This window comes from Ambystoma mexicanum, chromosome 4p (assembly GCF_040938575.1).
Source record: "Ambystoma mexicanum isolate Mex_15411 chromosome 4p, UKY_AmexF1_1, whole genome shotgun sequence".
Classification (NCBI taxonomy): domain Eukaryota; kingdom Metazoa; phylum Chordata; class Amphibia; order Caudata; family Ambystomatidae; genus Ambystoma; species Ambystoma mexicanum.
The window spans coordinates 1,201,225,416-1,201,233,825 of record NC_090927.1 but is presented as its reverse complement, the minus strand read 5'-3'; positions in this window follow the sequence as shown (position 1 = coordinate 1,201,233,825).

The following is an 8,410-nucleotide window of genomic DNA, read 5'->3' as shown; positions in this document are numbered from 1 at the left end:
AAATCACAAAATAATTGCAAGCAGAATCATTGCACAAGTTCAGAGGTAAAAAGGTTTTGAAAGGTCATGAATTAGTTCAAAACAGAATCATTGCACAAATTCAGGGCTAATAGAAATCTAACCGTCGATATATTTAGTGACACTCTTGGGGGCATTAAAAATATGTAACCATATTAATTCTTTTGTCATGATTCTAAAAGCTCCAAAATGTTTAGAAAAAATGCCTTTCCTTAATTGTGCTAATGCTGTTCACTCAGTTAAAAAGGTGCTGGAGGGACTCTTTGTATTGAATCATGGTACAGAATCTACATATTGCATCTAAATTCCAAGATTTATTGTAACAAGCTGTTTGCATCTTGGTGGGCCATAGATTTAAGGCGAAGCCTTAACATCGACTGGGCATATTTGGGATCGGGAAATCTTGTCAAATATAATGGTACTTCATGCAGCGATTTAAGTAAAAAGGGTCCCGACCGAAACGATGAGTAGGCATTGCAAGTCTCCCAGGTGGTTCGCCAGTCCCACTGCCAAAGTTTTAGTTTGGCTTTATCAGGGAATTCAAATAACAGGTCTATGGTAATCTCTGCGTCATTTAAGATAGTGATACAGTACACTTGCCACAAGTGTAGTTGGGTCTTCTTTGTGGTGTGTAGGATAGATTTTAGGATTGGTAGCAGGGTGTTGCTAGTGATCGTAGTGGAGAGGCATTTTCTGTAGGAAGACAGAATCTGCCATGCATCTACCGCTGATAGTGAGATTAATCCCATTTCATATCTGATCATTGCAATTGGCGTACTCATTGGGAGGGATAATATTTTCTTCCAATAGATCCCTTCTAACAGATTCCATTTCGGACAGTTGACTGGAAGTTTAGCTTGGGCTCCGTACAGAATGACTGGAATTACTTTTTGTTTATAGAATATTCTTGCCAGATTGAGCAGGAATTTCCCAAACTTTGTCTGTATGGCTTTCCCTTGGACTCATAGAAATGTCTTTCTTGTTTTAGTTCCAATTTATATGGTAAATCCAAAGTGTGTTTATTAACATTCATGCCAAGATATTTGTACTGATGGACTTGGACTAAGGAAGCATTGGGTCCAGTTGAATTTAAGTAGGAAAAAAACTGGGGGTCGTAATTAGGACAGTGCGCTGGTTGATACCATAGATAAAGAGGGGCATGGCCTGCTGCAATGATAGACTTCCACTGGCGTCCCCTAGTAAACACCAGTATAAAAGCCATGAAATCTCTCTTGATCAGAGTTTTGGTGGAAATGAGTGTATGGATTGCAAGGCCTTGTTGACATCCTCAATATAAAATTAAATCAATTGGAAGCTAAAATACAGTCTTGCTTCAGCCCTGAGTCTGTTGGAATTTCGTCTGTAAGAAGGCCATCCTTTGTGAGTTTCACTTTTATTGAAATATCAGTATAAAATTGTCGAATTAAATGAAAAAAATATATATTACAGGGCATTTCGCATAAAAAAGTTTTACCCATAAAACATCTCGAGACACAATTAAAATCTTGTTTAAAATCAATGAAGGCTAAAAAAACTGTTGTTTAGAATAAATATCTTGATTTTTGGTGGCAGTTAAAATAGTTAGATTTTAAAAAGTTCCAATTCCTTTAATAAATCCTGACTGGTGTGCATCAAAAAGATAGAATCCATCCATCGGGTGAGATCTCGAAGAATGAGTCGCGCAAAGATCTTTCCTGGAATATCCAGGAGCACCATGGGCCTATAATTAGTTGGGTCATTACGATTCCCTTTCTTATTTATGATTATGGAATTATGATCGATTCCTTCCAAGATGGAGGAATTAAACCTGTTCTGATGACATTGGTATAAATAATCATTAGAATGTCTGCCCACTCAGTTGGATGAGCTTTGAGGGTAACGTTTGTTAGAGTATCTGGACCCGGTGCTCTGGATGAGCTTAATTTCTTTATGAGGATGAGAATATCAAGTTCATCAAAGATCAACTTTCAACAGTCTGGGGTAGGATAGAGTAAGGATGTTTGTCCTTTTGTAGATCTATTAAGCAGAGCAGAGAAATGTATAGACCATTCTTGTTCACTTATAGTGTTTATTAGGAGCGACTGTAATGCACATTTATCCGTTTAGAAGGTTCCAAATCTGTGCAACAGATTTACTTGCTATAGCTAATAGCATCTTCTCTGTATTAGTTTGGGTTTTGTTAGCATTCATTTGGTTTATCTTAATTCTATAGGCAGTGTTTATGCTGCGTCTTTGTTGTAAGTTTGCAGATAGAGATAGCTTTCTTAGATCTTGGCGTACTTTTGTTTTTAGGGTTTGAATTTATATATATATATATATATATATATATATATATATATATATATATATATATATATATATAGTGTGTATGGGCTTGAAGACTGGACGACGAAGTAGTAGTCAATTGATTAATTAAGATTAAACAGTCATTATATAGTGCAGAGGTTGGCAAGGAGTTGTCTTGTTTAGGATGGGTTAACTGGATGTTTAGTAGTTCCAGTTTATAGGAGGACCATATTTATCGGTTTCTTCCTTGATTAAGATTTAGTGGTAGCTCAGCTATTTCACATACTGGTATCATACAAGGAGTCCATTCAACTTGTAAGATGTTGTGGTCACTTGTTGAATTAGGGATGACTAAATGATTTAATTTGATTAACGGCACTTGAGGAGATGAATATATAATTGAGAGTTGAGCAAGAGAGACCTCTTGACCAAGTGGGAGCTGGTGGAGCGTCATCTGACGTAGTGCTATTATGCATAGTGAAATTGCGTATTCTCATTAGTGCCATCCATTTGTCAGCTCGAGTTGGACATCATTTTAAGTTGGTTGTTATGCAGTTGGTGTTCAAATCACCTGCTATCAAGGTTGTTCGAATTAAAGGGTTGAAAAGAATCAGGTCTAACATAGTTTCAACATGCAATAATAACAAATCCTCGTTGATGGCTGCTGGATTCCAGTCCACATTTAAAAGTGCTGTGAGTGGAAATAGAGGATGATGAGGGTTTTTTAAGGAGATTTTGACTAGTTGTATTCCAGGGAAGGGAGAAGACCAGGGTTGAAGTTGGATCTGCGAGTGAAGTTTGACTGCTACTAAAAGACCAGCTGCAGGGCGCCCTTTAGCAGATTTTATTGCAGGGATTCAAGCGATTTGGAAGTCTGGCCAAACTGGTCGGCTAGTAATCCAAGTTTCCTGAAGTAGGATGATATCATAATCGGTTAAGGCTTTAGCTTTGGACGCGAGTAGATGGGAGAACCCTCTGGTATTCCAGACTGCCAAGGTGCACAAATTAACCTTTTATTCGAAGTGGTTCGAATGGTTCTTAGGTGGAGTACTGTTCTGTATGGCTTTGGAAAGCCACATCCATTTAGATGTAGGGCGGGGTGGTGATTTTGGCTTAGACAATTCTTGATTTGCAATGGGATTTCTTTTGCAACTACATTTACAACAAGCGCATAAAACACAGGATGCAGGTTCATTCTTGGAACAATCCTGTGTCAAGCGTTGATGGGGTTGAGCTCTGGATTTGGTTCCTTGGTTTAATGCATGTAGTTAGCAAATATGAGATGGTGGATCTACTTTTTCAAGTGGTGGTTGATTTTGGACTTGAAGATGAAATCCACACAATTGTGATTTTCCTTAGTTTGCCATAGTACATTTTTTACAATCTTCGATGGAATAGTTAGTTCTACTGTATTGAAGTTGGATATATCAGTAAAACCAATGGATTTAATATCATCAGAGCAAATGCATTCAAGATCTGTGATCGATTGAAAGGCTGTGAATAGATTGGTTCTGTTAAGAAAGGGGTCATTTCAAAGCCTATCTAACATTGTTAAGATAAGCTTGTCAGAATCTAGCAAAGAGCTTTTAGTGTGGTTGGGAGGAATTGGGTCTGAAGTGGCCGTTTGGTCTGATCTTTCTCGAGTTAACATAGATGAATGAACAGGACCTTCGTGGAAATTCAGAACTTCTTTGGGTTTGGTTAGAACTGAAGAAGGATTTGTTGTGATTTGGTGAGTTATTTTCTGTTCTAAATTTCTGAAACTTGGATAGTCAACATCTAGGTTGACACATATTATTTGACGAGACTCGTTCGTTTGGAGTTGTGGATAGTGTAAACTTTGGTGTATAATTTCTATTTGTGGAGAAGTGGAGACTGAATAAACAGAAAGATTCATGATATCATCATTGCTAATAGCCACATTTGTTTGATCACGATTTATAAGCATAGGGTGTACAATGTTAGCATTTGCATTAATCAAGTTACCTTGAGGTGCTGCCAATGGATTCACCGGATAGAGAGCAGGATCTTGTAGATGTATGGTAGGCGCAAGTTCAGATTGGTTGCTTCGGTCACAGTGACAGATACTTCCTTCACTTGGCTAACTACATTAGGGATAGTCAGCCCATCAATTATTTTTTTTGCTTTTTGTTTGAAATTTTTCTTATTTGGAGCAGGTTGATTTTTCGGCTTCTTTTGCAGTCGGATAATCACTGAACAGTTACCTTTTTTTGGGGGTGTTTTCTCTGATTGTTACGCTGAAAAAGTTCAAAGGTAGGGATCCCAGTAGGTTCACCATCTATAGTCTCTAGATAATCGTTGTGTGGTTCGGGTTGAGCCGAGAGACAATTTGGTGAGGGAATTAGCGGGATGAACAAATCAGCTGCAGTGGTCAAAAGAATTATGTTGCTCTCCATCTGTGCCATTGGCAGAGTCAAGTTAGCTTAGTGGGGAGACATTAAGCTCATATGCAGTTGAAGGGTCACAGAATTCATAGCGTTGGACTGGTGCATTAATTCTCCTGCAATCCAGTCAATTTTGGAAACTAAAAAATGCATAATAGAATTGTGGTCAATAATCTTGTATTCCATTGATTCATACAATTTCGCTAGTGTCAACACACTTGTATGGAGGGCTGAAAGAGTAGTGTCCAATGCTAGCGAGGTGGGAAGTAGAAAGCCAAAAGATGGTCTTGGTGTCGGTTTGGCAAATGACTCAATGGGCGAGTTTCCAGACACAGATAGGTTATATGTTCCTTGAATTTCTTAGTTCGTGTATAGTATAGGAGAGTTTGATAATCTTGTGGATGAATTATTTGAATTTGGTTCAGGATGTATAGAACAGCATATGGTTACAGGAGGAGAAGGAGCTTGGGTAGAGCGACTAGGATGGTGGTTGAACACCGAATTTCGATGTGATTCTTGAGCAGAGTTTAGGATGTCTCGCGATCTTCCTGCTGTGGTATTTTGAACAATTTGGGAGTACAATGGAGGGATGTCGCTAGAATCTAAGGTGTGAATTATGGCTATCACACGAGGTTGCTGTACCATGTCTAGCAGTGCATTGGGGAGTGGAAAAAACATCATGATTTTGATCCGCTATAGCCGGAGTTAGACACGTTTGTAATGTGATATCAGAAATGTCTGCGTTGGGAAGGTTTGATCATAAGGCCATACTAGGGAGGACAGTGGGGTGAATAGAATCGGCTATGTTCGCACTTTGCTGTTGATCAAAGCCATCTTTGCTCGGACGGCAAAATTGTCTAATATCCGCTCATCCGAGCTGAACGCACTTCGGATTATGTGCGCGGGTGAGGGAACGTTGGGGGAAAGGGTAGGGAGCAGAGATTTCAGCTTTGCATGCTTCCTAATTAACAGTGATGCTTGGTCAGGCATAGCGAAGGTCAGGCGATAGGTTGCAATTTGAGGAAAAAAAAGAACTGTATGTAGTTATATGAAGTGGTAGAGAAAGCGGCACACAGCGCAGCGGTACAGTGGACAGCTGACAGCACTCGCCTTTCATGCGCGGTGCGCGCAGTTTTTGTAGAGGTCATGTGATTAAGGGGCTTGGCTTAATCTACAAAGTAAAGAATAGCCAAATTAAATATATTAGCAGATTGCTGTGTCTACAGTATTGGCATACGTTAGCCTGTGTCGTCCATGTACCAGGAAATAAGTTCAGAGTTGAAAAAAGTAAGTTTGAAGCAGCTGGTGATGCGTGGTGGTAGAACGCTGTAGAATGCTGTAAGAGGATGCGATGAGCAGAGATTCCAGCTGGGACAGCTGAAAGCACTCGCCTCAGACTCCCCGATGCGCACGGTTTCCTGGTTTTATAGAGGTCACGTGATTAGAGGGCGTGGCTTAATATACAAAGTAAAGACTAGTCAAATTAAATATGATATTAGCAGATTGCTGTGTCTACAGTATTGGTATATGTTAGCCTGTGTCTTCCATGTACCAGGAAATAAGTCAAGAGTTGAAAAAAGTCAGTTTGAAGCAGCTGGTGATGCGTGGTGGTAGAGCGCTGTAAAAGGACCCGATGGGCAGAGATTCCAGGTGGGACAGCTGACAGAACGCGCCTCGCACTCCGCGATGCATGTGATTTCCTGGTTTTGTAGAGGTCACGTGATTAGAGGGTATGGCTTAATCAGGAAATAAGTCCAGAGTTGAAAAAAGTAAGTTTGAAGCAGCTGGTGATGTGTGGTGGTAGAACGCTGTAAGAGGATGCGATGAGGAGAGATTCCAGCTGGGACAGTGACAGCACTCGCCTCGCATTACCTGATGGTAGTTAGGATAAAAGTGACCAACGAGGATGAGGAATTGGAGAAAGATTGGATTCCTTTTGTATAGGTTTTGACCAATCATGTGTGGGCGGGGGGTGGTTTGTAATAAAATATATCGCAGTGTTTGAACTGTTGCAAACATGTATATAATGTGTCAGCTTATGTGGTTTAGGGAGACTCGGGTTCATTTGATTATATTGAATCATCTAGCCCCTCCAAGCCGATTGTAAAATAAACTTCCTTCATGTACAAATGTGCACTTGTTTCTTAAATTGTGGGCCTGCTTTGGGTTAAGGTGTTTGGAGGCCCATGCCCACGTTTGGTGAGCCAGGCAGTAGCCCAGGCTGTTCCGAGATGTTGACGGTTTCCTGTCTGTACCACTCTGCTGCGGTGCTTCTCTGCGGGGGCCAGTGTTGCATGCACGATAAAAGGAAAGGCCCACAGGTACCATATTGGTTAAGAGACCCATTTGTTACCCAGAGGCGTGGCACCGAGATCCAAGGAGCACCACTTTGGAGCGCTTTGGGGTTTGGTAAAGGTAGAACCAGAGTGTATGTGTGGAGTTAGCCAAGGATACAGAGATCGAAAGGGTGAATGCTTTGAAGGAGAGAGTGAACTATTGTATATATTTTTACCTAGTTTAAGAGGTGTGAGGTAGTATCCCCACTAGCACGTCCATTGTGTTTTTTTTTTCCTTTATTTTTTGCTGTCAAACATGTTACAACTCACAAGCTTTCAATGTTTACATTAGTTCAGCTTATTGTATACAGGCAAAGGGAAATATATACAAGCAAAGGAGACAGGGCATTCGTTAACGGATGTTAGGCCGTTCTGCAGGTGTTGGTGAGGTGTGTGGTTCACTCAGTATCTTCCTCCCCCTTCCTCTGCCTATGCCTCGGTGTTCAGATATCGTCTAAGCGGGCTCCAAATGTATTTTGGTCTACAAGAGGTTACTATCCCTCTTATATAAGTTTCTTCCCAGTCCTGTACCCATATAAGATCCTTCAGCCATTCTTGTACTGTCAGAGCTGTTCTCGATTTCCACGTCCTGAGAATGTTTCTTTTGGCCACTGCGTTGGATATGGCAAATAATCTGCAGTCTTTGATTGAGCTTTTGCCAATATCTCCCAGTAAGTATTTGAGTGGGGTAGCCGGTATATGTCTGACTAGTATATCACTCACCGATTTAGCTACTTCTTCCCAGAATTGTTTTATTGGTGGGCACTCCCAGTACATGTGGATGGAATTAGCCGCAGGGGCATTGCATTTAGGGCAGCACACTTCTCTGGAGGTGTCGAATTTGGCCACTTTGTTGGGTGTGATGTGGAGATGGTCCAGGATTTTGAACTGGATTAGTCTGAGATTGGCTTCATGGTGCTTGATTTGGTGTAGTGGCAGTACTTGGACCATTGCGGTTCCTCTATATTAATACCTAGGTCCCGTTCCCATTTCTCTTTCATATTGTTCGTGGATGTAGTATGTACTTGCACTGCTTTGTATAATGTGGATATGCCTCCTAGAAAACCTTCAGGCGTCATGATTGTGGTCAGGAATGGATGCGAGGTCGGCTCATCGGGAATGCTGGCCATTTCTTTTTCAGCGCTGCTTTAAGACGGTGATATTGTAGTGCCGTAGTGAGGCCTGCGCCTACCTTTTCTTGGACCACACCTAGTGATGCAAACTTGCCGTCAGGGTATAGGTCTCCCAGCTTCATTTCGTAGCCCGGGTCCCACTTTTTTTGGAGCGTTGTGTCCGTTGTGGGAAACAGGTCTGGATAGTGCCAGAGGGAGGCATGCGGCCAGTAGGGGTCCGTGCATCCGGCTC